The sequence below is a fragment of the Phyllobates terribilis genome, unplaced genomic scaffold, assembly GCF_046119375.1.
Source record: "Phyllobates terribilis strain yellow unplaced genomic scaffold, ASM4611937v1 Scaffold_3__8_contigs__length_932513732, whole genome shotgun sequence".
Taxonomy (NCBI): Eukaryota; Metazoa; Chordata; class Amphibia; order Anura; family Dendrobatidae; genus Phyllobates; species Phyllobates terribilis.
In genome coordinates this window covers 788854170-788878072 of record NW_027362763.1, presented here as the reverse complement: position 1 = coordinate 788878072, position 23903 = coordinate 788854170, and positions in this window count along the sequence as shown.

Sequence of the window (23903 nt, the reverse complement as noted above, 5' to 3'; positions counted from 1 at the left end):
ACGCTGACTGCCGGGCATGACAAGATCTCCAAGGCGTAAGTGGCTAGCTCCGGCCATTTATCCAGATTGGAAGCCCAAAAAGAGCAAGGGTCCAGTGACACAGTCGTGGCTTCAATGTTTACTTGGAGATACTCCTGTACCATCGTCTCTAGGCGTTGACTATGTGTCAGACTTCTTGTCTCCTGTGGCCTTGCAAAGGATGGGCTAAAAAAGTGGTGAAATGATTCCGCAAAATTGATGTTACCAGCAGATACTGTGGTTCTGTTACGGTTTGAGTGCTGAACACTTGACGGTCCCACGGTTGGCAAGTTGGAACTGTGAGATTCACTACTTGCACCACTGGTGTTTTGTGGAAAAGCACATGTAAGATTCTGCAACAGTCTCTGCTGATACTCCTGCATGCGTGCATCCCTTTCTATGGCAGGAATAATTTCGGCAAATTTACTTTTGTACCGGGGATCTAACAGTGTGGCAACCCAGTAGTCAGGATTATTTCTAATTCTCACAATTCGAGGGTCATGTTGCAGGTAGTGCAGCAAGAAGGCACTCATGTGTGTTGCGCATCCAGGAGCACCAAGTCCCTGTTGTGTTGGTGGCGAGGTAACAATCATGCTTCCTTCCTCTGTCCTCTCCCCCCAACCTCGCACAACAGAAATGTGATCAAGGTCTCCCTCACCTGATGAGTCTTCCATCAGTTCGTCCTCCACTTCTTCCTGGGCTCCTGCACCTTCCTCACTAGTTTGGCTGCTACCATGCGCCCTGGTAAAACCATCTCCCCCACCCTCACATGCCTGCCGCCTTGGTGCTGCCGACCGTCTGGACCTTGCAGATGTTAGCCCTTCCGCATACAACTCCTCCTCCTCTACTTCCTCCACCTCCTCTTGTGCCACCACCTGACTCCGAATTCTGTTTAACATGTGCTCCAGCATGTAAATCACCGGAATAGTCATGCTGATAATGGCATCATCAGCACTAAACATCTTCGTCGCCATTTCAAAACTGTGCAGAAGGGTGCATAGGTCCCTGATCTGAGACCACTCCTCCAGCGTGATTTGCCCCACCTCTGGATCTCGTTGGCCCAGGCTATACGTCAGAACGTATTGCACCAGGGCTTGTCGGTGCTGCCACAGTCGCTGCAACATGTGCAGAGTTGAATTCCACCGGGTAGGCACATCGCATTTTAGCCGGTGAAGTGGCAGGCCCAACGACTTCTGTAGAGATGTAAGTCGCTGAGCTGCGGGATGCAAACGGCGGAAGTGAGCACACAGCGACCGTGCCCTCTGCAGAAGGCCATCTAGTCTGGGATAGTGGGCTAAAAATTGCTGGACAACCAGGTTCAACACGTGAGCCATACAAGGCACGTGTGTGACATTGCCCCGGCGAAGGGCCGCACCCAGGTTTGCAGCATTGTCGCACATGGCCTTCCCTGGTTTCAGGTCCAGTGGAGACAGCCATTCATGAAATTGGTTCTCCAGAGCTGACCACAACTCCTCAGCTGTGTGACTCACATTTCCCAGACATTTCAAAGTAAAAACCGCCTGATGACGTTGAGCCCTACTGCCAGCATAGTAAGGAGTTGTGCAGGATCCCTTCTGCGCAGTTAGAAAGCTTGTGGCATGACCAGACAGGCTTTGGGTGCAGGTGGAAGACCGAGAGGAGGTTGAGGAGGCAGAAGCAGTGGAGGAACTTTGACATAAAGAGGATTGACGCACAACTCGTGGGGACGGCAAGACTTGGACAGCAGCCCCTTGTCCTGCTGTCACCATAGTTACCCAGTGCCCAGTCAGCGACATGTAACGCCCCTGTCCATGCCTACTCGTCCAAGTGTCTGTGGTGAAATGCACCCTGTCACACACAGAGTTTCTCAAAGAAGCGGTGATGTTGTGTGCGACATGCTGGTGGAGCGCAGGCACACCTTTCTTTGAGAAGTAGTGCCGACTGGGCATCTGGTACTGGGGCACTGCGACGGACATAAGGTCTCAAAAATCCTCTGTGTCCACCAGGCGGAAAGGCAGCATTTCTGTAGCCAAGAGCTTGCAGATGGTGAAATTCAACCTCTTAGCTTTCTCATGGCTAGGAGGAAATGGTCTTTTACTTGTCCACATCTGAGGGACCGAGGGCTGGCTATTGTGCTTAGACGGGGTTGATAAGGGTGTCCCCGGCAAACTGCCGGTCTGTGAGGAAGATGCAGGCGGACATGTTAGGTTGCCTTGATCCAAAGGTGGTGCTATCGATGTCGGACAGCGCTCAACACCAGCTGGTGTTACCACCTCCAAAGAAAATGATGACCTGCCAATCACGCTGGCTGTTGCGGGTAAAGAGGTGGCAGGTCTGCGCCCCAAAACAGGTGTGACTGCTGTCCCCCCAGTCACAGAGGATGAAGAGGCCGCGGATGCACAAGATATGGCAGACGGTGGTTGGCCCGGCCGGCTCGGCCGCATTGTAGCACACTGAGCTTCCCACTGCAACTTATGCTTCATGTCCATGTGCCGGTTCATGCATGAAGTACTCAAACTATGTATTTTTTGGCCTCTACTTAGCTTTTGCTGACAAATGTTACAGATAACACGAGTTGGGTCATCTTTATCGATCTGAAAAAATGCCCAGGCTATGCAAGGCTTAGCACCCATGCGACCTGAAGAGCCACCACGACTTGTGGTGAGTGGCAGAGTTGTGTTTGAGGATGCAGTTGTTGACGTGCTTCCAGAACTACGTCTCTGTCCAGGAAGGCGCAACCTGACCTCGTCGTCACTAGCATCTTCCTCCACCTCCTCTGCTGACCTCATCTCTTGGCTGACTGTGGGTTGACAGTAAGTGGGATCTCCAACCTCATCATCATCACCCTGTGTGTTATCACACCCGTCGTCCTCAGAGCCAACCTGTTCCTGCCCTGACAAAAAACTAAAGTTGTCGCTCCAATCAGGTATTTGAGTCTCATCATCGTCTTCCTCATTGTCTCCACCAACAGGAGTTACAGTTTGGGAATGAGGGTCTACATTATGGTCAGAACCTTCTGCGTCTGGTCCTGGATCCGACTCATAAAGATTCTGGGCATCAGTGCAGATCATTTCCTCGTCTGGATTCACAGAAGCGCTGGAGTCGACCTCTGATTCCCAGGCTATAGTATGAGTAAACAGCTCTGCAGACTCAACCATCTGTTCTACCTCATACTCAGACGGGCAGCTGGAGATTTGGGAGCTGTGAGGAAGCAAGTGCGATTTGGGTGACACCTTTGAGGACTGGAGTATTTGTGATGTTGAAGTTGATGTGGAGGAGAGCCCACTTAAAGGAGCACTTGATATCCGTTGAAGCACCTGCTGTTTTTGTGCCTCATCTGGAATTTGTAGCGATTGGCGTGGCCGTAAGAAAGGGATCTTATCACATTGTCCGCTAAAAGAAGTAGACATTTTAGTTTGGCTGGAAGATGGTCTTTCTTCTGCAGATGTTACTGTTGCTTTACCACCTACCCCACGGACACAACCTTTTTTCCCCTTCCCAACACGCCTATTCCCCTTTCCACCAGCAGCAGGCCTTTTTCCACTCATTTTGGTGGTTAACTAATTCACAACTCTGGAGTTGTTTGCACAAAAAAACAATGGATGGTAACCGAGCAGAGCTGAGTGGCCAAACTGTGGTATTAGGCCAAAACTATTGGCTGGGTTAGATGCAGAAAAAAATTATATTCAATTTGCAACCTGATGGAGGTCAGTATAGATGGACTAATACAACAAGTCCCACACACAGCTAGAAGCCCAATATTTTTTCAGAGGTAGATGCAGAAAAAAATATATTCAGTTTGCAACCTGATGGAGGTCAGTATAGATGGACTAATACAACAAGTCCCACACACAGCTAGAAGCCCAATATTTTTTCAGAGGTAGATGCAGAAAAAAATATATTCAGTTTGCAACCTGATGGAGGTCTGTATAGATGGATTAATAGAACAAGTCCCACACACAGCTAGAAGCCCAATATTTTTTCAGAGGTAGATGCAGAAAAAAATATATTCAGTTTGCAACCTGATGGAGGTCAGTATAGATGGACTAATACAACAAGTCCCACACACAGCTAGAAGCCCAATATTTTTTCAGAGGTAGATGCAGAAAAAAATTATATTCAGTTTCCAACCTGATGGAGGTCTGTATAGATGGATTAATAGAACAAGACCCACACACAGCTAGAAGCCCAATATTTTTTCAGAGGTAGATGCAGAAAAAAATATATTCAGTTTGCAACCTGATGGAGGTCAGTATAGATGGACTAATACAACAAGTCCCACACACAGCTAGAAGCCCAAATATTTTTTCAGAGGTACTGTAGATGCAGATAAAAATTATTTTTAATTTGCAACCTGATGGAGGTCAGTATAGATGGACTAATAGAGAAAGTCCGACACACTGCTAGAAGGCCAAATATTTTTTCAGAGCTAGATGCAGAAAAAAATTAGATTCAGTTTGCAACCTGATGGAGGTCAGTAAAAATGGACTAACAGAGAAAGTCCCACACACTGCTAGAAGGCCAAATATTTTTTCAGAGCTAGATGCATACAAAAAATTATTTTGAATTTGCAACCTGATGGAGGTCAGTATAGGTGGACTAATAGAACAAGTCCCACACACTGCTAGAAGGCCAAATATTTTTTCAGAGCTAGATGCAGAAAAAAATTATATTCAGTTTGCAACCTGATGGAGGTCTGTATAGATGGATTAATAGAACAAGACCCACACACAGCTAGAAGCCCAATATTTTTTCAGAGGTAGATGCAGAAAAAAATATATTCAGTTTGCAACCTGATGGAGGTCAGTATAGATGGACTAATACAACAAGTCCCACACACAGCTAGAAGCCCAATATTTTTTCAGAGGTAGATGCAGAAAAAAATATATTCAGTTTGCAACCTGATGGAGGTCTGTATAGATGGATTAATAGAACAAGTCCCACACACAGCTAGAAGCCCAATATTTTTTCAGAGGTAGATGCAGAAAAAAATATATTCAGTTTGCAACCTGATGTAGGTCAGTATAGATGGACTAATACAACAAGTCCCACACACAGCTAGAAGCCCAATATTTTTTCAGAGGTAGATGCAGAAAAAAATTATATTCAGTTTGCAACCTGATGGAGGTCTGTATAGATGGATTAATAGAACAAGACCCACACAAAGCTAGAAGCCCAATATCTTTTCAGAGGTAGATGCAGAAAAAAATATATTCAGTTTGCAACCTGATGGAGGTCAGTATAGATGGACTAATACAACAAGTCCCACACACAGCTAGAAGCCCAAATATTTTTTCAGAGGTACTGTAGATGCAGATAAAAATTATTTTTAATTTGCAACCTGATGGAGGTCAGTATAGATGGACTAATAGAGAAAGTCCGACACACTACTAGAAGGCCAAATATTTTTTCAGAGCTAGATGCAGAAAAAAATTATATTCAGTTTGCAACCTGATGGAGGTCAGTATAGATGGATTAATAGAACAAGACCCACAAACAGCTAGAAGCCCAATATTTTTTCAGAGGTAGATGCAGAAAAAAATATATTCAGTTTGCAACCTGATGGAGGTCAGTATAGATGGACTAATACAACAAGTCCCACACATAGCTAGAAGCCCAATATTTTTTCAGAGGTAGATGCAGAAAAAAATATATTCAGTTTGCAACCTGATGGAGGTCAGTATAGGTGGACTAATAGAACAAGTCCCACACATTGCTAGAAGGCCAAATATTTTTTCAGAGCTAGATGCAGAAAAAAATTAGATTCAGTTTGCAACCTGATGGAGGTCAGTATAGATGGACTAATAGAATGATGCTATGCCCAAAAGATTTTACTTCACTAGGTGCAGTAAAAAAATTGGTATTCTATACACAGGTGGTATATCTTGCAACACAGATAGGCTACTCCACTGACTAACACACTCTGCAATAGGCCAAAAAGGATTAGCTTTGCTAGATTCAGCCAAATGCTGTGAAAAAAAACTTGCACAGCACTGGCACAGACCTGCCTGGCAAAAACTGATAGGAACTGATGTAACCTAGTCCTGAAAAGGACTCCAATTACAATTAGTCTTTACTCCCACAACCTATCTATTTAAGAGCACAGACCTGCCTGATAAAAGTCGTAGGAAATGCTGTAACCTAGTCCTTAAAAGGACTGCAATCACAACTATTCCCTACTCCCAAGCTATCTGTATATTTGTGCGAAAATTGGCTTGAAATTAACAAGGTATAGCGCACACAGCAACAGCGGTGCCTTCTAACACGCAGCTGCAGCAGTGAGAAAATGGTGGCGACGGGGAAAATGGCTTGGTCTTATAGGGCAAGGACATGTGACATACACTGCCAATGACACCTGCCCTTGCTTGTGTGAAAAAAAGCACTTCGCTCCGTGTGTGCGCTGCTGATAGGCTGACAGATTGCACCTCCCCACTGTAAATGCGGGAAAGAGAAAAAAAAATGGAGATCTTCATTGTTCCTGCAGAGATCCATCCCCTGCCCCTCCCCCCACCCCGCTGTACACTCAAACTGCGTATTAACATTAATTTTCATCATTACTGAGAAAAAATCCAGTTATGATTTTGGTGCACGACCAGTTATCGAACATAACCTCGAACAGCCGAATTTTTCTCAAATTGTTCGTGTTCGCCGAACGGCTCGAACACCGCCCAAAGCAGCTCGAATTTGAGATTGGCGAACAGTTCGAGTAGAACAACGCTCATCTCTAGTCCAAACTACAGGTGGTGTAGCTTGCTTAACAGCCGGGATAATCCGCTGACTAGCAGACACTGCTACTAGGCACAAAGTATTTCCTGGGCTAGATGCAGTTAAAAATTTGTAATTAGATACTCTCGTTGGATGCTGAGAAAGCATTCCATAGAGTCTCCTGGCCCGCCATATATTATTCTCTTAAAAAGCTTGGGGTAGGGGTCTAGGGGACCCTTTTATAGCCAAAATCACGGCCCTTCATCGCAGTACGTCACCTAGGCTGAAGATGAATGGAACTGTAGCACCCTGAGGGCTCGGTTGCTACAGAGATATTGCACCTCACCCAGAGGTGTGATATCTCACTCTCAGGTAAGGATGGAGTGTGGATCAGGACGCGACACCTGCATGCATTACACCACATTGCCGTGGGTCAGGGCGACCAATATGCCCCTGAGATGGGCACGACAGTCCCTGTCCCTGGCTGGAGTGGGGGGAGGGAACACTGAGGAAGGGGAACCTTGTAGTGCAGGAGCAGGGAGGAAGCAGTTCCTGGGTGCATTGAGAAGGGAGTATAAAAGGTGGGCACCATCTTAGTTCAGTGCAGAGAAGTCGGAGCAGAAGTGACAGGGAGCAGGGGCTCAGCATGAGCTCTGCTCCGCAGGCGGGCCTGGTAACAGAGGCCCAGGCCTGGAAGAGGGAGAAGGAAGGAAGAGGAGCGGAGAAGGCTCCAGGAACGAGGAATGAAGGGATCCCAGGGGAACGGACGAGTGAGTCGCCACCGCACGCCCGAATCCACCTGCGTGGAGGGGTCAGGCCAAAGGGGGAGACCGGTCCCCGAAACTAGTGGAGGCGGGAAATGACCCTCAGCTAGAAACCGGAGGCTGTGACATTTTATGTGGCGCAGCCTCTCGCTACACCCACTAGGAAGGCACCACATAGGGTGAGGGAAACTGGCGCCAAGTTTACCAAGAGGAGGATCGAGGCAGCCGGACAGAAGGGTTGGTAAGAAAGGCCAGACAAAGGACACACAAAGGGGGTCCTGTGAAGCGCTCCAAAGTTATCTGGGAGTTGTCTGAGCCCCTCACCTGGTGAGCACAGTACGACGTGGGCAGCCGTTACCTGCAGAAGTGGTCTGGATAATAAGAACTGTGAGTAAAGGCCCTGGACTGCATCACTGACTCCGTGTCGTTACTTCTGCTTCCCTGCACCATCACCCCCATCCTCCGCATACACTGCCCTGAGGCTATACTCCTCCCATGGGGAGTTATGCTACGCTCTGCTGTACCCACAACACCAGCCTCAGCGGTCTGCCCTGCAGCGGCGGTTCACTCTGACCGCAATCCACGGGTGGCGTAGTCGGACGTTTAAAAATCAAAACCACATAAATAGTTCCGCCACTGGTTTGACCGCCCTGAGCCACGGAACCGGGTCGCCGCCACGGAGACTACAACCACCAGCATCCACCAAAAAGATTCCGGCTCCGGGTGTCCCAAGGCCCAGGGGGCGCGTCAGAACATTTTCATCACCTTTCATAATCACCAATGGGACAAGGCAGGGATGTACTCTGTCCCCTCTCTTATACATCCTAGTGACGGAGCACCTGCTCTCATCAATTCGCCATAACCCCAATATTAGGTGGATTGAGGTGGGAGGCACCGAGTACAAGTGCTCTCTATTTGCTGATGATGTCCTAGTATATATCACTCTATCACATATATCCATCCCTGCTGTTATGGCTGAAATAGATCACTTTGTTACATGGTCAAATTTTAAAATCAATGCAGCGAAGTCTGAGGCCCTCGATGTCTCCCTCCCCAAATCCATACAGGATTCAATCCAGTCCAACTTTCCCTTTGCCTGGCCCTCACAGGGTATCAAATACTTAGGAATTCCTATTCATAGAGACCTCTCCCGTCTATGTTATCTTAATTTTGGGCCCTTAATTCAACAACTCCATACAGACCACGGTTGGCAAGTTAGAACTGTAATATTCACTACGTGAACCACTGGTGTTTTGTGGAAAAGCACATGTACACTGTGTACCAAATTATTATGCAAAAAGTGTTTAGGAGTGATAAGGCAAGAATTTGTTTGTTTGTCAGTTAAACTCATTGATGGTGATGTGTGTCAGGGCTCTTTATATCACTGTAAGCAATTGCAGACACCTGTGCTAATTAGTTTGGCAGGTGTGTCCAATGAAAGACAAGACTACTTAAGAAGGCTGTCCCACATTATTAAGCAGCCTACATTTTCTGCCAAAATGGGAAAGAAAAAGGATGTGTCGGCTGCTGAGAAGCAACAAATTGTGGAGTGTTTAGGTCAAGGCATGACTACAATCAACATTGTGCGATGATCAGGATGAAGTGTCTTGGCAATCAAGAAGTATGTAGCTGATTCACAGTACACACGTGTGCGTGCTGATAAGGGCAAATTGAGGACTCTTTCCTACAGGCAATTACGTCAGGTTAAAAGAGCAGCGGCAAAAAAGCCTTGTCATAGCAGCAGACAAGTTTTTGAAGCTGCTGATGCCTCCAACGTCCCCTGAACAACAAGATGCAGGGTCCTTCAGAGGTTTGCAACTGTGCGTACGCCATCCTGTCGACCTCCTCTATCCACTGCACACAAGCAGAAACGGCTCCAGTGGGCCAGACAATACATGAAGACTGATTTCAAAACTGTTTTGTTCACGGATGATTGCCGTGCAACGCTCGATGGTCCAGATGGATGGAGTGGAGGATGGCTGGATGATGGACACCCCACGCAAACACGGCTACAGCGCCAACAAGGAGGAGGTGGAGTAATGTTTTGGGCTGGAATCATGGGGAGAGAGATTGTCGGCCCCTTTAGGATACCTGAAGGGGTAAAGAAGAACTCCATAATATTTGTGGAGTTTCACAAACAGCACTTCCTGCCATGGTTCAAGAAGAAGAACCGTGTATTCCACAGCAAGATCATTTTCATGCATGATAATGCACCGTCTCATGCTGCACATAACACATCTGCATCTCTGGCTGATATGGGCATAAAAGGGGGCAAACTTATGGTGTGACCCCCATGCTCCTCTGACCTCTACCCCATTCAAAACCTCTGGAGCATCATCAAAAGGAGTGTCTATGATGGCGGGAGGCAGTTCACATCTAAGCAACAGCTCTGGGAGGGTATTCTGTCCTCATGCAAAACAATTGAAGCAGAAACCATCCAAAACCTGACATATTCAATGGACGAGAGAGTTCAGAAGCTCCTTTCGAACAAGGGGTCCTATGTGCAAATGTAACATCACCTAGAATAAAGTTTTGAGTTGAAAACTGTTTGATTTCAGTTTCTAATAACCTGCTAATGCTTATAATTTCAAAAATGACCATTTTTTGGTCTTTATTAAAATGAAAAGGTTGATCAAAGAGTGTGGGGGATCTAAGAGTGTGGCAACCCAGTAGTCAGGATTACTTCGAATTCTGACAATCTGAGGGTCATGATGCAGGTAGTGCAGCAAGAAGGCAATTATGTGTCTTGCGCAACTCGGAGCCCCAAAATTATTTTCCGGGCTAGATGCAGCTAAAAATTATTATTAATTTTAAATCTGGTGGAGCTTAGTATAGATGGCCTAATAGAATCAGTACTGCACACTGCTACAAAGCCCAAATTATTTTCCAGCCAAGATACAGATAAACATGATTAGTTATTTTAAATCTGGTGGAGCTTAGTATAGATGGCATAATAGAATCAGTGCTGCACACTGCTACAAAGCCCAAATTATTTTCCAGCCAAGATACAGATAAACATGATTAGTAATTTTAAATCTGGTGGAGCTTAGTATAGATGGCCTAATAGAATCAGTACTGCACACTGCTACAAAGCCCATATTATTTTCCAGCCAAGATACAGATAAACATGATTAGTAATTTTAAATCTGGTGGAGCTTAGTATAGATGGCCTAATAGAATCAGTACTGCACACTGCTACAAAGCCCAAATTATTTTCCAGCCAAGATACAGATAAACATGATTAGTAATTTGAAAGCTTAAAACGGTTGGTGAGGTGATTTTAACCAATCATCAAGCTTTTACTCTCCCCAGGATGACACAGGGGTAGAAAAGTCGTTTCGGATCCATGATTTGTTCATCTTTATGAACGTGAGTCTGTCTACATTATCAGTGGAGAGCCGCGTGCGCTTATCTGTCAGCACACCACCAGCAGCGCTGAACACACGTTCAGAAAGAATGCTGGCTGCGGGGCATGACAAGATCTCCAAGGCGTAAGTGGCTAGCTCCGGCCATTTATCCAGATTGGAAGCCCTAAAAGAGCAAGGGTCCAGTGACACAGTCATGGCTTCAATGTTTACTTGGAGATACTCCTGTACCATCGTCTCTAGGCGTTGACTATGTGTCAGACTTCTTGTCTCCTGTGGCCTTGCAAAGGATGGGCTAAAAAAGTGGTGAAATGATTCCGCAAAATTGATGTTACCAGTAGAGATGAGCGTTGTTCTACTCGAACTGTTCGCCAATCTCAAATTGGAGCTGTTTTGGGCGGTGTTCGAGCCGTTCGGCGAACACGAACAATTTGAGAAAAATTCGGCTGTTCGAGGTTATGTTCGATAACTGTTCGTGCACCAAAATCATAACTGGATTTTTTCTCAGTAATGATGAAAATTAATGTTAATACGCAGTTTGAGTGTACAGCGGGGTTGGGGGAGGGGCAGGGGATGGATCTCTGCAGGAACAATGAAGATCTCCATTTTTTTTTCTCTTTCCCGCATTTACAGTGGGGAGGTGCAATCTGTCAGCCTATCAGCAGCGCACACACGGAGCGAAGTGCTTTTTTTCACACAAGCAAGGGCATGTGTCATTGGCAGTGTATGTCACATGTCCTTGCCCTATAAGACCAAGCCATTTTCCCCGTCGCCACCATTTTCTCACTGCTGCAGCTGCGTGCTAGACGGCACCGCTGTTGCTGTGTGCGCTATACCTTGTTAATTTCAAGCCAATTTTCGCACAAATATACAGATAGCTTGGGAGTAGGGAATAGTTGTGATTGCAGTCCTTTTAAGGACTAGGTTACAGCATTTTCTACGACTTTTATCAGGCAGGTCTGTGCTCTTAAATAGATAGGTTGTGGGAGTAAAGACTAATTGTAATTGGAGTCCTTTTCAGGACAAGGTTACATCAGTTCCTATCAGTTTTTGCCAGGCAGGTCTGTGCCAGTGCTGTGCAAGTTTTTTTCACAGCATTTGGCCGAATCTAGCAAAGCTAATCCTTTTTGGCCTATTGCAGAGTGTGTTAGTCAGTGGAGTAGCCTATCTGTGTTGCAAGATATACCACCTGTGTATAGAATACCAATTTTTTTACTGCACCTAGTGAAGTAAAATCTTTTGGGCATAGCATCATTCTATTAGTCCATCTATACTGACCTCCATCAGGTTGCAAACTGAATCTAATTTTTTTCTGCATCTAGCTCTGAAAAAATATTGGGCTTCTAGCTGTGTGTGGGTCTTGTTCTATTAATCCATCTATACTGACCTCCATCAGGTTGCAAACTGAATCTAATTTTTTTCTGCATCTAGCTCTGAAAAAATATTGGGCTTCTAGCTGTGTGTGGGTCTTGTTCTATTAATCCATCTATACTGACCTCCATCAGGTTGCAAACTGAATATAATTTTTTTCTGCATTTAGCTCTGAAAAAATATTTGGCCTTCTAGCAGTGTGTGGGACTTGTTCTATTAGTCCACCTATACTGACCTCTATCAGGTTGCAAACTGAATATATTTTTTTCTGCATCTACCTCTGAAAAAATATTGGGCTTCTAGCTGTGTGTGGGACTTGTTGTATTAGTCCATCTATACTGACCTCCATCAGGTTGCAAACTGAATATATTTTTTTCTGCATCTACCTCTGAAAAAATATTGGGCTTCTAGCTGTGTGTGGGTCTTGTTCTATTAATTCATCTATACTGACCTCCATCAGGTTGCAAACTGAATATAATTTTTTTCTGCATCTAGCTCTGAAAAAATATTGGGCTTCTAGCTGTGTGTGGGTCTTGTTCTATTAATCCATCTATACTGACCTCCATCAGGTTGCAAACTGAATATAATTTTTTTCTGCATCTAGCTCTGAAAAAATATTGGGCTTCTAGCTGTGTGTGGGTCTTGTTCTATTAATCCATCTATACTGACCTCCATCAGGTTGCAAACTGAATATAATTTTTTTCTGCATCTAGCTCTGAAAAAATATTGGGCTTCTAGCTGTGTGTGGGTCTTGTTCTATTAATTCATCTATACTGACCTCCATCAGGTTGCAAACTGAATATAATTTTTTTCTGCATCTAGCTCTGAAAAAATATTGGGCTTCTAGCTGTGTGTGGGTCTTGTTCTATTAATCCATCTATACTGACATCCATCAGGTTGCAAACTGAATATAATTTTTTTCTGCATCTAGCTCTGAAAAAATATTGGGCTTCTAGCTGTGTGTGGGTCTTGTTCTATTAATCCATCTATACTGACCTCCATCAGGTTGCAAACTGAATATAATTTTTTTCTGCATCTAGCTCTGAAAAAATATTGGGCTTCTAGCTGTGTGTGGGTCTTGTTCTATTAATCCATCTATACTGACCTCCATCAGGTTGCAAACTGAATATAATTTTTTTCTGCATCTATCTCTGAAAAAATATTGGGCTTCTAGCTGTGTGTGGGTCTTGTTCTATTAATCCATCTATACTGACCTCCATCAGGTTGCAAACTGAATATAATTTTTTTCTGCATCTAGCTCTGAAAAAATATTGGGCTTCTAGCTGTGTGTGGGTCTTGTTCTATTAATTCATCTATACTGACCTCCATCAGGTTGCAAACTGAATATAATTTTTTTCTGCATCTAGCTCTGAAAAAATATTGGGCTTCTAGCTGTGTGTGGGTCTTGTTCTATTAATCCATCTATACTGACCTCCATCAGGTTGCAAACTGAATATAATTTTTTTCTGCATCTAGCTCTGAAAAAATATTGGGCTTCTAGCTGTGTGTGGGTCTTGTTCTATTAATCCATCTATACTGACCTCCATCAGGTTGCAAACTGAATCTAATTTTTTTCTGCATCTAGCTCTGAAAAAATATTGGGCTTCTAGCTGTGTGTGGGTCTTGTTCTATTAATCCATCTATACTGACCTCCATCAGGTTGCAAACTGAATATAATTTTTTTCTGCATCTAGCTCTGAAAAAATATTGGGCTTCTAGCTGTGTGTGGGTCTTGTTCTATTAATCCATCTATACTGACCTCCATCAGGTTGCAAACTGAATATAATTTTTTTCTGCATCTAGCTCTGAAAAAATATTGGGCTTCTAGCTGTGTGTGGGTCTTGTTCTATTAATCTATCTATACTGACCTCCATCAGGTTGCAAACTGAATATAATTTTTTTCTGCATCTAGCTCTGAAAAAATATTGGGCTTCTAGCTTTGTGTGGGTCTTGTTCTATTAATCCATCTATACTGACCTCCATCAGATTGCAAACTGAATATAATTTTTTTCTGCATCTAGCTCTGAAAAAATATTTGGCCTTCTAGCAGTGTGTGGGACTTGTTCTATTAGTCCACCTATACTGACCTCCATCAGGTTGCAAACTGAATATATTTTTTTCTGCATCTACCTTTGAAAAAATATTGGGCTTCTAGCTGTGTGTGAGACTTGTTGTATTAGTCCATCTATACTGACCTCCATCAGGTTGCAAACTGAATATAATTTTTTTCTGCATCTAGCTCTGAAAAAATATTGGGCTTCTAGCTGTGTGTGGGTCTTGTTCTATTAATCCATCTATACTGACCTCCATCAGGTTGCAAACTGAATATAATTTTTTTCTGCATCTAGCTCTGAAAAAATATTGGGCTTCTAGCTGTGTGTGGGTCTTGTTCTATTAATCCATCTATACTGACCTCCATCAGGTTGCAAACTGAATATATTTTTTTCTGCATCTACCTCTGAAAAAATATTGGGCTTCTAGCTGTGTGTGGGACTTGTTGTATTAGTCCATCTATACTGACCTCCATCAGGTTGCAAATTGAATATAATTTTTTTCTGCATCTAACCCAGCCAATAGTTTTGGCCTAATACCACAGTTTGGCCACTCAGCTCTGCTCGGTTACCATCCATTGTTTTTTTGTGCAAACAACTCCAGAGTTGTGAATTAGTTAACCACCAAAATGAGTGGAAAAAGGCCTGCTGCTGGTGGAAAGGGGAATAGGCGTGTTGGGAAGGGGAAAAAAGGTTGTGTCCGTGGGGTAGGTGTTAAAGCAACAGTAACATCTGCAGAAGAAAGACCATCTTCCAGCCAAACTAAAATGTCTACTTCTTTTAGCGGACAATGTGATAAGATCCCTTACTTACGGCCACGCCAATCGCTACAAATTCCAGATGAGGCACAAAAACAGCAGGTGCTTCAACGGATATCAAGTGCTCCTTTAAGTGGGCTCTCCTCCACATCAACTTCAACATCACAAATACTCCAGTCCTCAAAGGTGTCACCCAAATCGCACTTTGCTTCCTCACAGCTCCCAAATCTCCAGCTGCCCGTCTGAGTATGAGGTAGAACAGATGGTTGAGTCTGCAGAGCTGTTTACTCATACTATAGCCTGGGAATCAGAGGTCGACTCCAGCGCTTCTGTGAATCCAGACGAGGAAATGATCTGCACTGATGCCCAGAATCTTTATGAGTCGGATCCAGGACCAGACGCAGAAGGTTCTGACCATAATGTAGACCCTCATTCCCAAACTGTAACTCCTGTTGGTGGAGACAATGAGGAAGACGATGATAAGACTCAAATACCTGATTGGAGCGACAACTTTAGTTTTTTGTCAGGGCAGGAACAGGTTGGCTCTGAGGACGACGGGTGTGATAACACACAGGGTGATGATGATGAGGTTGGAGATCCCACTTACTGTCAACCCACAGTCAGCCAAGAGATGAGGTCAGCAGAGGAGGTGGAGGAAGATGCTAGTGACGACGAGGTCAGGTTGCGCCTTCCTGGACAGAGACGTAGTACTGGAAGCACGTCAACAACTGCATCCTCAAACACAACTCTGCCTCTCACCACAAGTCGTGGTGGCTCTTCAGGTCGCATGGGTGCTAAGCCTTGCATAGCCTGGGCATTTTTTCCGATCGATAAATATGACCCAACTCGTGTTATCTGTAATATTTGTCAGCAAAAGCTAAGTAGAGGCCAAAAAATACATAGTTTGAGTACTTCATGCATGAACCGGCACATGGACATGAAGCATAAGTTGCAGTGGGAAGCTCAGTGTGCTACAATGCGGCCTAGCCGGCCGGGCCAACCGCCGTCTGCCATATCTTGTGCATCCGCGGCCTCTTCATCCTCTGTGACTGGGGGGACAGCAGTCACACCTGTTTTGGGGCGCAGACCTGCCACCTCTTTACCCGCAACAGCCAGCGTGATTGGCAGGTCATCATTTTCTTTGGAGGTGGGAACACCAGCTGGTGTTGAGCGCTGTCCGACATCGATAGCACCACCTTTGGATCAAGGCAACCTAACATGTCCGCCTGCATCTTCCTCACAGACCGGCAGTTTGCCGGGGACACCCTTATCAACCCCGTCTAAGCACAATAGCCAGCCCTCGGTCCCTCAGATGTGGACAAGTAAAAGACCATTTCCTCCTAGCCATGAGAAAGCTAAGAGGTTGAATTTCACCATCTGCAAGCTCTTGGCTACAGAAATGCTGCCTTTCCGCCTGGTGGACACAGAGGATTTTCGAGACCTTATGTCCGTCGCAGTGCCCCAGTACCAGATGCCCAGTCGGCACTACTTCTCAAAGAAAGGTGTGCCTGCGCTCCACCAGCATGTCGCACACAACATCACCGCTTCTTTGAGAAACTCTGTGTGTGACAGGGTGCATTTCACCACAGACACTTGGACGAGTAGGCATGGACAGGGGCGTTACATGTCGCTGACTGGGCACTGGGTAACTATGGTGACAGCAGGACAAGGGGCTGCTGTCCAAGTCTTGCCGTCCCCACGAGTTGTGCATTAATCCTCTTTATGTCAAAGTTCCTCCACTGCTTCTGCCTCCTCAACCTCCTCTCGGTCTTCCACCTGCACCCAAAGCCTGTCTGGTCAGGCCACAAGCTTTCTAACTGCGCAGAAGGGATCCTGCACACCTCCTTACTATGCTGGCAGTAGGGCTGAACGTCATCAGGCGGTTTTTACATTGAAATGTCTGGGAAATGTGAGTCACACAGCTGAGGAGTTGTGGTCAGCTCTGGAGAACCAATTTCATGAATGGTTGTCTCCACTGGACCTGAAACCAGGGAAGTCCATGTGCGACAATGCTGCAAACCTTTGTGCGGCCCTTCGCCGGGGCAATGTCACACACGTGCCTTGTATGGCTCACGTGTTGAACCTGGTTGTCCAGCAATTTTTAGCCCACTATCCCAGACTAGATGGCCTTCTGCAGAGGGCACGGTCTCTGTGTGCTCACTTCCGCCGTTCGCATCCCGCAGCTCAGCGACTTACATCTCTACAGAAGTCGTTGGGCCTGCCACTTCACCGGCTAAAATGCGATGTGCCTACCCGGTGGAATTCAACTCTGCACATGTTGCAGCGACTGTGGCAGCACCGACAAGCCCTGGTGCAATACGTTCTGACGTATAGCCTGGGCCAACGAGATTCAGAGGTGGGGCAAATCACGCTGGAGGAGTGGTCTCAGATCAGGGACCTATGCACCCTTCTGCACAGTTTTGAAATGGCGACGAAGATGTTTAGTGCTGACGATGCCATTATCAGCATGACTATTCCGGTGATTTACATGCTGGAGCACATGTTAAACAGAATTCGGAGTCAGGTGGTGGCACAAGAGGAGGTGGAGGAAGTAGAGGAGGAGGAGTTGTATGCGGAAGGGCTAACATCTGCAAGGTCCAGACGGTCGGCAGCACCAAGGCGGCAGGCATGTGAGGGTGGGGGAGATGGTTTTACCAGGGCGCATAGTAGCGGCCAAACTAGTGAGGAAGGTGCAGGAGCCCAGGAAGAAGTGGAGGACGAACTGATGGAAGACTCATCAGATGAGGGAGACCTTGATCACATTTCTGTTGTGCGAGGTTGGGGGGAGAGGACAGAGGAAGGAAGCATGATTGTTACCTCGCCACCAACACAACAGGGACTTGGTGCTCCTGGATGCGCAACACACATGAGTGCCTTCTTGCTGCACTACCTGCAACATGACCCTCGAATTGTGAGAATTAGAAATAATCCTGACTACTGGGTTGCCACACTGTTAGATCCCCGGTACAAAAGTAAATTTGCAGAAATTATTCCTGCCATAGAAAGGGATGCACGCATGCAGGAGTATCAGCAGAGACTGTTGCAGAATCTTACATGTGCTTTTCCACAAAATACCAGTGGTGCACGTAGTGAGTCTCACAGTTCCAACTTGCCAACCGTGGGACCGTCAAGTGTTCAGCACTCAAACCGTAACAGAACCACAGTATCTGCTGGTAACATCAATTTTGCGGAATCATTTCACCACTTTTTTAGCCCATCCTTTGCAAGGCCACAGGAGACAAGAAGTCTGACACATAGTCAACGCCTAGAGACGATGGTACAGGAGTATCTCCAAGTAAACATTGAAGCCACGACTGTGTCACTGGACCCTTGCTCTTTTTGGGCTTCCAATCTGGATAAATGGCCGGAGCTAGCCACTTACGCCTTGGAGATCTTGTCATGCCCCGCAGCCAGCGTTCTGTCTGAACGTGTGTTCAGCGCTGCTGGTGGTGTGCTGACAGATAAGCGCACGCGGCTCTCCACTGATAATGTAGACAGACTCACGTTCATAAAGATGAACAAATCATGGATCCGAAACGACTTTTCTACCCCTGTGTCATCCTGGGGAGAGTAAAAGCTTGATGATTGGTTAAAATCACCCTACCAACCGTTTTAAGCTTTCAAATTACTAATCATGTTTATCTGTATCTTGACTGGAAAATAATTTGGGCTTTGTAGCAGTGTGCAGCACTGATCCTATTAGGCCATCTATACTAAAGCTTCACCAGATTTAAAATTAAAAATAATTTTTAGCTGCATCTAGCCCGGAAAATAATTTTGGGGCTCCGAGATGCGCAAGACACATAAGTGCCTTCTTGCTGCACTACCTGCAGCATGACCCTCATATTGTCAGAATTCGAAGTAATCATGACTACTGGGTTGCCACACTCTTAGATCCCCCAAACTTTTCGATCAACCTTTTCATTTTAATAAAGACCAAAAAAATGGTCATTTTTGAAATTATAAGCATTAGCAGGTTGTTAGAAACTGAAATCAAACAGTTTTCAACTCAAAACTTTATTCTAGGTGATGTTACATTTTCACATAGGACCCCTTGTTCGAAAGGAGCTTCTGAACTCTCTCGTCCATTGAATTTGTCAGGTTTTGGATGGTTTCTGCTTCAATTGTTTTGCATGAGGACAGAATACCCTCCCAGAGCTGTTGCTTAGATGTGAACTGCCTCCCGCCATCATAGACACTCCTTTTAATGATGCTCCAAAGGTTCTGAATGGGGTAGAGGTCAGGGGAGCATGGGGGTCACACCATAAGTTTGTCCCCTTTTATGTCCATATCAGCCAGAGATGCAGATGTTTTATGTGCAGCATGAGATGGTGCATTATCATGCAGAAAAATGATCTTGCTGTGAAATACACGGTTCTTCTTCTTGAACCATGGCAGGAAGTGCTGTTTGAGAAAATCCACATACATTATGGAGTTCATCTTTAGCGCCTTCAGGGATCCTAAAGGGGCTGACAATCTCTCTCCCCATGATTCCAGCCCAAAACATTACTCCACCTCCTCCTTGTTGGCGCTGTAGCCGTGTTTGCGTGGGGTGTCCATCAACCAGCCATCCTCCACTCCATCCATCTGGACCATCGAGCGCTGCACGGCACTCATCCGTGAACAAAACTGTTTTGAAATCAGTCTTCATGTAATGTTTGGCCCACTGGAGCCGTTTCTGCTTGTGTGAAGTGGATAGAGGAGGTCGACAGGATGGCGTATGCACAGCTGCAAACCTCTGAAGGACCCTGCATCTTGTTGTTCGGGGGACGTTGGAGGCACAAGCAGCTTCAAAAACTTGTCTCCTGCTATGACAAGGCTTTTTGGCCGCTGCTCTTTCAACCTGACGTAATTGCCTGTAGGAAAGAGTCCTCAATTTGCCCTTATCAGCACGCACACGTGTGTACTGTGAATCAGCTACATACTTCTTGATTGCCAAGACACTTCATCCTGATCATCGCACAATGTTGATTGTAGTCATGCCTTGACCTAAACACTCCACAATTTGTTGCTTCTCAGCAGCCGACACATCCTTTTTCTTTCCCATTTTGGCAGAAAATGTAGGCTGCTTAATAATGTGAGAGAGCCTTCTTAAGTAGTCTTGCCTTTCATTGGACACACCTGCCAAACTAATTAGCACAGGTGTCTGCAATTGCTTACAGTGATATAAAGAGCCCTGACACACATCACCATCAATGAGTTTAACTGACAAACAAACAAATTCTTCCCTTATCACTCCTAAACACTTTTTGCATAATAATTAGGAACGCAGTGTACATGTGCTTTTCCACAAAACACCAGCGGTTCACGTAGTGAATCTTACAGTTCTAACTTGCCAACCGTGGTCTGTATGGAGTTGTTCAATAAAGGGCCCAAAATTAAGATAACATAGATGGGAGAGGTCTCTATGAATAGGAATTCCTAAGTATTTGATACCCTGTGAGGGACAGGCAAAGGGAAAGTTGGACTGGATGGAATCCTATATGGATTTGGGGAGGGAGACATCGAGGGCCTCAGACTTCGCTGCATTGATTTTAAAATTTGACCATGTAACAAAGTGATCTATTTCAGCCATAACAGCAGGGATGGATATATGTGATTGAGTGATATATACTAGGACATCATCAGCAAATAGAGAGCACTTGTACTCGGTGCCTCCCACCTCAATCTACCTAATATTGGGGTTATGGCGAATTGATGACAGCAGGTGCTCCGTCACTAGGATGTATAAGAGAGGGGACAGAGAACATCCCTGCCTTGTCCCATTGGTGATTGTGAAAGGTGATGAAAATGTTCTGACGTGCCCCCTGGGCCTTGGGACACCCGGAGCCGGACCCTTTTTGGTGGATGCTGGTGGTTGTAGTCTCCGTGGCGGCAACCCGGTTCCGTGGCTCAGGGCGGTCAAACCAGTGGCGGAACTATTTATGTGGTTTTGATGTTTAAATGTCCGACTACGCCACCCGTGGATTGCGGTCAGAGTGAACCGCCGCTCCAGGGCAGACCGCTGAGGCTGGTGTTGTGGGTGCAGCAGAGCGTAGCATAACTCCCCACGGAAGGAGTATAGCCTCAGGGCAGTGTATGCGGAGGATGGGGGTGATGGTGCAGGGCAGCAGCAGTAACGACACTGAGTCAGTGATGCAGTCCAGGGCCTTTACTCACAGTTCTTATTATCCAGACCACGTCTGCAGGTAACGGCTGCCCACGTCGTACTGTGCTCACCAGGTGAGGGGCTCAGACAACTCCCAGATAACTTTGGAGCACTTCACAGGACCCCCTTTGTGTGTCCTTTGTCTGGCCTTTCTTACCAACACTTCTGTCCGGCTGCCTCGGGCCTCCTCTTGGTAAACTTGGCGCCAGTTTCCCTGACCCTATGTGGTGCCTTCCTAGCGGGTGTAGCGAGGGGCTGCGCCACATAAAATGTCAGAGCCTCCGGTTTCTAGCTGAGGGTCGTTTCCTGCCTCCACTAGTTCGGGGACCGGTCTCCCCCTTTGGCCTGACCCCTCCACGCAGGTGGATTCGGGCGTGCGGTGGCGACTCGCCCGTCCGCACCCCTGGGATCCCTTCATTCCTCGTTCCTGGAGCCTTCTCCGCTCCTCTTCCTTCCTTCTCCCTCTTCCAGGCCTGGGCCTCTGTTACTAGGCCCGCCTCCGGAGCAGAGCTCATGCAGAGCCCCTGCTCCCTGCCACTTCTGCTCAGACTTCTCTGCACTGAACTAAGATGGTGCCCACCTTTTATACTCCCTTCTCAATGCACCCAGGAACTGCTTCCTCCCTGCTCCTGCACTACAGGGTTCCCCTTCCTCAGTGTTCCCTCCTCCCACTCCAGCCAGGGACAGGGACTGTCGTGCCCATCTCAGGGGCATATTGGTCGCCCTGCCCGACGGCAATGTGGTGTAATGCATGCAGGTGTCGGGTCCTGATCCACACTCCATCCTTACCTGAGAGTGAGATATCACACCTCTGGGTGAGGTGCAATACGTCTGTAGCAACCGAGCCCTCAGGGTGCTACAGTTTCATTTATCTTCAGCCTAGGTGACGTATTGCGATACAGGGCCGTGATTTTGGCTATAAAAGGGTCCCCTAGACCCCTACCCCAAGCTTTTTAAGAGAATCATATATGGCGTGCCAGGAGACTCTATGGAATGCTTTCTCAGCATCCAACGAGAGTATCTAATTACAAATTTTTAACTGCATCTAGCCCAGGAAATACTTTGTGCCTAGTAGCAGTGTCTGCTAGTCAGCGGATTATCCCGGCTGTTAAGCAAGCTACACCACCTGTAGTTTAGACACTTAATTTTTTCAAAGGAAATGATTCGGGACCATGGGATACTTAGTGAAGAGCATCAGGAGGCACCCCAAGGCATAGGGGCTGGGACTGGCAGTAGGATGCCTTGCGGTGGACAGCCGAGCTCGATCCTTATAAAAGCTTTTTAACTGCAGCAGCTTTAGTGGACACTACTGGAGCTGGAATTACGCGGCTGCTGGCATGAGACTTGCCCTCCAATAGATCCTTGTAAATGGATTTAAAGTGTATTCATTCAAATTAGAGAGACAATTTAAATTAAAAAGCTTAGAGCTGCCTCCACCACAGGGGGGCTCGCTCGACCCACCAGCGGACAGGCACCAGTATTGGGAGAGGGGGGCTGGCCGTCAGGGTTCACCGCGGCTCTGGCACAAACCCGGCGACACGGAGGTGGCACGGGCAGGAGCGGACTGGCCGTGTCGGCTTCTCACTTTTTGGATTTTAGAAGGGCATGACATGCCTATATCTGTGTCTCCCCCTCCTTTTACTCCTCCACCTCTTTTATTTTTGCATGACTATATGTACTTGTCACTTTTCCATGTGTTAGTTATGCCTTCTGAGCAGTTTGTCAGCTTTTGGACACCTTTGAAGGTGTTTTCTATGTTTTTCTATGTGTTTTTGTTTGCCTGCCACTGTTTTTAACGGTGTTCGAAGGTGTTCGACGAACAGTTCGACGAACAGTTCGGCGAACACACGGGTGTTCGACGAACCGAACCGAACTCGAACACTACGGGGGTGGCTCAACACTAGTTACCAGCAGATACTGTGTTTCTGTTACAGTTTGAGTGATGAACACTCGACGGTACCACGGTTGGCAAGTTGGAACTGTGAGATTCACTACGTGCACCACTGGTGTTTTGTGGAAAAGCACATGTAAGATTCTGCAACAGTCTCTGCTGATACTCCTGCATGCGTGCATTCCTTTCTATGGCAGGAATAATTTCTGCAAATTTAATTTTGTACCGGGGATCTAACAGTGTGGCAACCCAGTAGTCAGGATAATTTCTAATTCTCACAATTCGAGGGTCATGTTGCAGGTAGTGCAGCAAGAAGGCACTCATGTGTGTTGCGCATCCAGGAGCACCAAGTCCCTGTTGTGTTGGTGGCGAAGTAACAATCATGCTTCCTTCCTCTGTCCTCTTCCCCCAACCTCGCACAACAGAAATGTGATCAAGGTCTCCCTCATCTGATGAGTCTTCCATCAGTTCGTCCTCCACTTCTTCCTGGGCTCCTGCACTTTCCTCACTAGTTTGGCTGCTACCATGCGCCCTGGTAAAACCATCTCCCCCACCCTCACATGCCTGCCACCTTGGTGCTGCCGACCGTCTGGACCTTGCAGATGTTAGCCCTTCCGCATACAACTCCTCCTCCTCTACTTCCTCCACCTCCTCTTGTGCCACCACCTGACTCCGAATTCTGTTTAACATGTGCTCCAGCATGAAAATCACCGGAATAGTCATGCTGATAATGGCATCGTCAGCACTAAACATCTTCGTCGCCATTTCAAAACTCTGCAGAAGGGTGCATAGGTCCCTGATCTGAGACCACTCCTCCAGCGTGATTTGCCCCACCTCTGGATCTCGTTGGCCC